We start from the raw sequence: 8,493 nt of genomic DNA, 5'->3' as shown, positions 1-8,493 counted from the left end.
GCCAAGAGTAACTTGCAAGTATCTGGTTACTCATTTTTAAAGACATTATTTAGGATGGGAGCAATATCATTGGTCTGGTTTTGGAGACATGGAGGTGACTTTGAGATGTCAAAAAAGAACTTCAAATGTATTTAAAGTTCAGAATAGGCTGAGATGGACACATAGTTTGTGAACTATGTCCTCATTATATCAAATAATATGACTATATTATACATCATTCCTCTCACCATAATTTTAAAATTCAATGAAGTTCAGAAATTTTATATTCACTGACACCTACGCTGTTACAAAATTAAGTATACAAGATTGTTGCAAGTAGTTAGAAGTATAAAGTTCATAACAAAATATTTTAAATTTCATAATTTTGTTAAACTTTGTTGAAAAGTATAGTTTGCAGTTGATTTCTGGAATGTTTGCAGGAACTACACTCACATTTCCTGTGGTAATGTTATTTTCTACCCTTCCTTCCATTATCTGTCTTCACAGCTCACTGCACAGCACATTTCATTTTATGCCCTGTGCAGATTTGCATAAACTCCTGGAGACTGCCTGCTGCTCAGACTCTATTAATGGGGATTCCCTGGAGATGGGGCCTGAGTGCACCAGATGGTGAGCAAGATGCTGTCACAGTCCCAACTCCTCATCCTCCTGGGGCTCTGGGTCTCAGGTGAGAGCTTCAAAAAAGCAATGTCTTTATAATGCTGGAGTGATGGTTTTCACATGCAGAGTGTACAGGCTATTCCATCTCAAACAGATCTCATTACATGTGAATATATATTTTATATACTTGTGATTTATTATATGATCTTGTTCTTTTCTGCCTGCAGGTGCCAGTGGGGACATCGTGATGACCCAATCTCCAGCCTCTGTGGCTGTGACTCCAGGGGAGACTGTCACCATGAGCTGCAAGGCCAGCCAGAGTGTTAGCAACTACTTACACTGGTACCAGCAGAAACCAGGACAGGCTCCCAAACTGCTCATCTATGGTGCATCCAACCGGGCATCTGGGGTCCCTGAGCGATTCAGTGGCAGTGGGTCTGGGACAGATTTCTCTCTCAGAATCAGTGGGGCCCAGGCTGAAGATGTGGCCACTTATTACTGTCAGCAAAGTTACAGCAATCCTCCCACAGTGCTTCAGCCTCGAACACAAACCTCCTCTCCCAGCTGCGGGGCACTGAGTCCTCCAGCAGCAGCTGCTCCCTCTCCTCCCCCTTTTTCATATTGAAACTTTCTGCCTAGCAGTTATTCTTCCTGCCTTACATTTTCCTTCAGTGGGCTTTGTCTTTCTCTCAAGCCTTCTTTGTCTTTGTTACTGAGGTAATTATACTTTAGCTCCATTCATTGCCCATTTCCTTCACTGTTTCTCTTTCAGTTACACTCATTCCTTCAATGGCAATTCTGCTCTTCTTTAACTCTGTTACTCTTTTCCCATGATCTGTAATTGACTACATCATGGCTTTTACATTTGCTATATGTGGAATATCTTCAAAAATATTTAATTAAAACACTTATTTCAGCTGTATAAACAGAAAAACTTCAAGCGATATAGTATTATTTCTGCACACCTTTCTGACACGCACAGGTTTAGGACATTCAGTTTCAGTAACTATCTGAGAAGCCAGAACAGTGTAAACCAAAGACACCTACACAACCATTCTTTGTAAAATTGATATTAAAGAATCCAAGGCTTTAAACATGTTTATTCTTAATCTGTGTTAGATGCAAAGACCACTCCTTTTATTCTAGTTGTTGAAAAAGAAAATAAATCCACACATAAGTATAATGTTTCCTATATCATTTTGCTATGAAGAAAAATGAAGATGGGGAGTAATGTTTTGCTGTAGTAAGAATGGGCAGCTATTTAAAAGAGGATGATGTATCAGCTATTTCCATGTCAGAAACCACCCCAAATCTCAGTGCTTAAAATGAGAAGCATTTTCAAAAATTGTCTTGTTGATTGGTTAGTTCTGTTGCTATTGACGTGGTTGACTCATCTTGGTTGGGTTTGCCCTGTATGTCCAGTTAGCTGCCAGGCACTGTTGGACCTCCCAGGTCTAGAAAGGCACAAACATGTTTCTTGTCTTTCATATATCTGTTTTAGGCCATCAACTTGACTTTGGGTTGGTTTGGCCATATGTTTCTCATTATCTGTGAAAATAATTCTAACTGATTCTGATGAGTCTTGGCAGGTTTACAAGAGAAATGTAGAAGCTTAAAAGGTGAAGGTTAATTGAAGCCTAGATTCTATTCTCTTGACCAATGTAATTCATAGGACCAGAATGTATTAAAGGAGAATGCAAGTAGCACAACTTGTTTATGGGAGATGCTGCAGAGTTAAATTTCAGAAAACATGGATCTAGAGGGTGCAAGGTTGGTTTCATGGTAGAATTCTTGTCTGTCATGTTGGAGACCAGTTTTGATTCTAGGCCCATGAACTTTCAAAAACAAACAAACAAACAAGCAAGCAAGCAAGCAAATGAGCAAATAAACAGAAAACCAAAAAATGCAACAAATGATACTGTAATAATGGGATATTCACATGGCCATACAGGATACAAAAAAAAGAAAAAAAAACAGAACATGGATTCATGGAGGCATGAAATATTTGGGCCAATATTGCAATTGATGAACCATAGAGGGCTATGGGGAGTGCACTAAGAAGGTATGATTTGTCCAACATCAGTGTTGTTGAGGAAATGAGAAGGGAATAATGCAGAAATGCTGTACCAGGGACAGAAAGAAAAATAATGCTGTAATAATTTGTAACTGTGATAGTTGTATAGGCATGTGCTTCTTTAGAATTAATTTCATATTTCATTTTAAAACCATGCATCTATCTGAGTAGAAAGTTGACTGGAGGAAAAGCCATATTTCTAAGCTGGTAAATATGTTTTTATCTGGAACACAGAAGAGTAGAAGCCAGAGGCTGTGGGCTGATGAAAGCATCTCACATCTTCTCTTCTGACTGATGTTCTCCAAACCCCAGAAAAGGCTCCATTCATGAGGCTCAGATCATTAAGATTGATGCAAGGTGCTGGCTGGGGGATATTCTTGTGCAGAAAAGGGGAGAAGGAAGAAGCCACATGTTTGGCTAAAAATATTATAAGTTCTCATTCCTCTCTTAGGTTTTCACAATGAGAGAAGACAGTGCCTTTTCCTTTGGATTTTCTAAGAAAGCCAAAGAGGCTTACTTACTTAATATATCAAGAGGGTATATTAATATTTTAGTGCTGCTAGTATAGTTGCTAGTAACAGAAACATGTTCATGATGAAGCATTTCTAGAAACACTGCATGTGGAAATTGTCTTAATTCTAAATCATGAAGTCTAAATGTTTAGACTCTAAATAAACTCTGATAGTTTCAAAATCTAAAGTATCAGGAGAAATGGATGTGTTTTCAGAATTTCCCTCCTGTGTGAGCTCTGGGCTCTTACTGCCATGGCCCTTACATAGATCTGGAGTCCAAGGCACATTTAATATGAGGTTCTTATTTAGATTGTCCTGTATCATTGATTGTGGCTTGTGTAACAACAAAAATGCTATACATTTTGAATATATATTTATTTTAAAATAAATTATTGCAAATTACAATTTTGAAGTAAATTATTGCATGCTTCATGGTCAAAAAGTCACATTTTCTGTGATGATATTTTCGGGATTAAGCATTCTATCCTTCCAGAATCCACTACAGAATTTGCTTCTATAATCACTGATTACTTTGCACAGCCCCCTCTGGCACTGCCCATCTGCACATAGATTTCCAGCTGAGCTCTGTGCCTTGGTGACTGGAAAAGAGCTGTGACTGGCAGGGCAAAGCAGACTGGTGATGGCACATCCCTACCTCTTTCTGATGCTACTGCTCTGGGACTCTGATGGAAGGTGTAGAAGAACCTCAATCACACAAGGTTTAAATCTTTGAGGATTAGGAAAATTATTTTAGATGCACGCAGAAATAGCTGTAACTTCCAGACCATATTGAATGCAATGGGACTCTGAGGCATATGAAACCACAAGTAAACGATGTGTGAACAAGCTGTTTTTGAATTTGTTGGCATAATCCATGTATCTGTGTTAATTGTTCATTCTGATTGCAGGTGCCTGAGGGGATCTTGTGAAGACTGAGTCTCAGTCTCCCTGGCTGGGGCTCCAGGTCTGAGGGTCACCTTCAGCTGCAAGTCCAGTCCTAGTATTTTATCCAGTCTCAGTCAGAAGAACTATTTAGCCTGGTACCAGCATATGTTAGTTTGCAAGCTGTCAGAATGTGATACACCAGTATTGAATGGCTTTTAAATAAGGGACTTTAATAAGTTACTATTTTATGGTTCTAAACCTATAAAAATTTCCAAACAAAGGTCGCCAAGGAAGGATACCTTAATTCAAGGAATGCTGATGGGTCAGGAACAGCTCTGTCAGCTGGATGGTCACGTGTCATCTGCTGGTCCCTTTGTCCTGGGCTCTATTGTTTTCAGGCTCTATTCTTGTGGGGGCTCCTTGCTTTGCTTCTCCAGAGCTGGCTTTCATCTCTTGGCTTCCCACAGCTCTCTCCAGGTTCTGGCTCCCTTAACATCTCACAGTGACATATTCTAGGCTCCAAACATCTCCTAATGTCTGTATATCTGGTCTCCAAGTGTCAGCATCCATGTTGGCTCTGGGCTCTATTGGCTCTGAGGCTTTGGTCATTTCTGACTCCCTTCCAAAATGTTTCTGCTTTAAAAGGAATCCAGTAAAATAATCTAGATCCATCTAAAATGGATGGAGTCACATCTCCATTTAATCAAAAGTTTGCACCCACAATTGGGTATGCCGCATCTCCATGGAGATAAACTAGAAAATTCCAATCTGCAATATTGAATCAAGATTAATAGAAATGGCTTCACTCACAAGACTGAATCAGGATTATAACATGTCTTTTCTGGGGTTCATAATACATTCAAAGTAACACACAGCAGAAGCCAGGACACTCCTCTAACTGCTCATCACCTCAGCATCCATAAGGCATCTGGCATCTCTGACAGGTCCTTGTTAGCTGTTCACAACAGACTTCCTTCTCAGCATCATGGGCTCCACACTGAAGATGGGCAGATTACTTCTGTCATATGTATTATGTCTCTCCTCCCATTGTGATTCACTGTTGAATACAACCTCCTCCTCTGTGCTGCTTGTCAGTGAATCTCTTATGAAGTAGCTGCTTCCTGTTCACACAGCCCTAGACATACCTACCTCCCTTATCTTCCTGGGAGGTTGCCTTCTGATTTTTTTCAAGATGGTTTTCAGGGTCCAGGGGACATTTTTGGAATCTGGTCTCTTTAATCCCTTTTTGTGATTATCACTGTGGGATAATGCAGTAAAAATCTCTGTTTTAATTTCCTATTGGTCCTCTAACAACTCCCACAAACATTAGAAATGTTTCATTTACAGTTCTGAAATCATTAGAGCAAAATGGATCTCATTCAGCTAAAATCCTGGTGTGGTAGTGTCCCCTTGTGGTAGCCTCAGGGAAGAATCTGTTTCTTGCCCTTTCCAGCTTTTAGAGACCTCCCAATTCCCTGGCTGGTGTGTCTGTTCATTGATTGTAATAGTAATCAACACTTCATCTCTTGACCCTGCTTTTGTTGTCTTGTGTTTTTCTGACCACAGTCCTGAGAGGTTCTTTCCTTTTAAGATTTCATATAATTTCACAGGGGCACCCAGATAATCCAGGCTGATTTCACATCTCAGCATCTGTGTACTTCATGATATTTTCAAAGTTCTTTTTGCCATATATGGTAACAGATTGTAATCTTGAGAATTCAGTTGAGGACACGTTGGTGGTTACTATACTGACTCCCCAAACCTTTGGTGTTTTTTTACATTGTCAGGACCATTGTCAGTATGTTCTCTACAGATGGATGGAATGACTGAAGCAAGCAAAGTCCATGCAGCCCTGACTTGTTAGAGGTCCAATAAGATTTATACTGTGATGAATCAATATTAAACTTTCCTATTTTAATTGTTTACAATCTCCTTCTCTTCCACTGTTCCCTGCCATTTTCTTCCACATTATAGGGTTTTAAAGATATAATCCTGGCCATTTCTGGTTCAAAATCTCCACCACTGATCCTGGACTGCCTCTGGACCTCCCTATTTGACCCTCTTTCCAGCCAGGACTTTCTGCTCATCCCCTTTTGACTGTAGTTCTCTGCTGTCCTACCTCAGTTCCTTTGCTCAATTCTGCCTTTTTCTACTAAAAACAAAAGAAAGAAAAACCAAAAAGATGGAAAGTCATTTTTCTCATTCACACTCCTTCTTAAGACCTTTCTTTAATTCTCTAAACCTAAATGGTGTTTTAGAGCTGTTATGTACCCCCAAAAAGGCCATGTTCTTTTAAATAATCCTGTGGGGATTGTTTATCTATTGTGGGTTGGGCATTTTGGTTCAGATATTTCATTTGAGATGTGACCCAGACCATTCAAGGTGGGTCTTATTCATTCATTGAAGCCCTTTATGAGAGGGTAAAAGGTAGGTGTGCCAGACTGAATCTGTTTTGTACCGCAAGAAGGCATATCCTGTAATCCTCATTCAAAGTAGTTGGATGGGAGGTTATTGATTGTTTCCAAGGAGATGTGTCTCTACCCATTCAAGGTGGGTTGTTTACTGGAGCTCTTTAAGAGGGAACCATTTTGGAAAAAGCTTTCAAGCTCACATAGCCAGAGATCTTTGGGGATAAATAAGGAAAATGCCCCTGGGGGAGCTTCATGAAACAAGAAGCTTGGAGACAAAGCTAGCAGATGCCACCATGTCCCCCACATGCCTTTCCAGTTCAGAGAAAAATTCTGGACATCATCAGCCTACTTCAACCATGATATCATTTTACGTGGATGCCTTATAGTGGACACTTCTATACCCTTGCTTTAATGTGGACGTTTCACAGCTTCAGAACTTATAAACTTGCAACTTAAGAATAAATTCCCCTTTGTGAAAGACACTCTGTTCTGGTATATCTCATTCTGGGAGCTTGCAAATTGGAAAGCAAGTTAAGCAGGAGAACAGAGTGAAAATTATCCATTTTGGAGACAGCTATTGAGACAAGGACCTGTAGAGAAGGACAAACAGACATCTCCATGTGTGGCCTCACATGACAGAGGAATCCTGGGTGCCAGCATCCTTTCCTTAGGCTACTGAGGATTTCTTCCTTTTGATGTCTTAATTTTGGATGTTTTCATGGCCTTGGAACTGTAAATTTGTAACAATAAAACCTGAAATAAAAATCAACCCATTTCTGGTATATGACATTCTGGCATCTCTAAAAAACCAAAGCACCATAAATGAGTATGTCATGAGCTTGATCCCTAAAGGATGAAGTTTATTTTCTACTATTATGACCCTTGTTAGCTCTGGGAATTTAGTTAGTTATTTTACTACTCTATGGCTAGTTTTCACGTATGTACAATGGCTGAAATGATTGCATCTATTTTACAGCAATGTTATGGGACACAATAAGCCAATACATGTAAACTGCTTTGAACAATTCCTAGCACCTGGACAACACTTGGGCACTGCCATCATTTCCATGCTGCACAAGTGCCTCTTTTTTCTCAGCCAATTGTATCTTTAATTTTCATCAAAATATAAATATATTCTCCAACCTCAGAGTCCTCTGTTTACTCCCTAACATTTTTGTTCACATATGTTGCTTAAACACTTGGGACCATAGTACTTTTCCACTCACCCTTACCTCCCACACACAGTAAATTCAGCCATGGATTTTTAATTTCTACATTGAACAGTCATGTTTCTGTCATTAGCTGGGTTGTCAATACTTTAATATTTGGGTAATTATGATAATGATCAACACCTATGATATGCTTCAAATACCTCCTTTAATCATCATATATACCAGGGGAAACAAGTTTTTTTGTCATCCCCAATATTGCTGGGAAGTGCTTATGTGTTGTGCAGTGGGTCTCTAAATGCCCGTTCACTGACTACTGAGACAGGTTACAGTAATAAAATCTTTAATTTTGTTAAAATGCAGATTAAGAAATCCCAATTTTGAGAATTTGGAACTGTTTGACTGTATTGTAGCAAAAGAGTCAAGTTTTCAACAGGTTTCCCACCTGATTCTGATATGCAGCTAATTTAGGGAGCAGTGACAATCCTTGCAGATAATGTATCCTTGTGTCATTTACACTTTGTGGATGAATTCATTCCTATCTAGGGTAATCTTTTTCTTCAAGTCATTCTAAAAATTCCTGTTTATATTAATTTACTAAGAGCACTGCCCAGATGATCATTTGCTCAGCTTTATAAGTTTTTCTATTAAAATGTCACTAATAGCTACATTTAAAGAAACCATGGTAGAAGTAAAGATATTTCATTTATTAATGTTTTACTCTCAGCCTCTGATACAATTAGTTTATAAGATCCAAGTGTGCTTAGGAGATCAATCTCTCAAAACTGCAACTGAGTCTGTGAGAGACCTATGAGAACCTTCTTCCACCCCTGGCCCTTTCC

At 39.2% G+C, this 8,493-nt stretch overlaps 1 pseudogene across 1 annotated transcript; it reads left to right on the top strand.

The window, feature by feature from the left end:
* Positions 1–579: 579 nt before the first annotated feature.
* On the top strand, positions 580–1,225 carry LOC143673229 (immunoglobulin kappa variable 3-15 pseudogene; annotated as a pseudogene). The gene is made up of 2 exons (XR_013170268.1): positions 580–667; positions 828–1,225. The product of XR_013170268.1 is annotated as an immunoglobulin kappa variable 3-15 pseudogene (transcript).
* The last annotated feature ends 7,268 nt before the right edge of the window (positions 1,226–8,493 follow it).

This window comes from Tamandua tetradactyla, unplaced genomic scaffold (assembly GCF_023851605.1).
Source record: "Tamandua tetradactyla isolate mTamTet1 unplaced genomic scaffold, mTamTet1.pri scaffold_214_ctg1, whole genome shotgun sequence".
NCBI lineage: Eukaryota > Metazoa > Chordata > Mammalia > Pilosa > Myrmecophagidae > Tamandua > Tamandua tetradactyla.
This window is presented reverse-complemented; position numbering and strand designations above follow the sequence as displayed.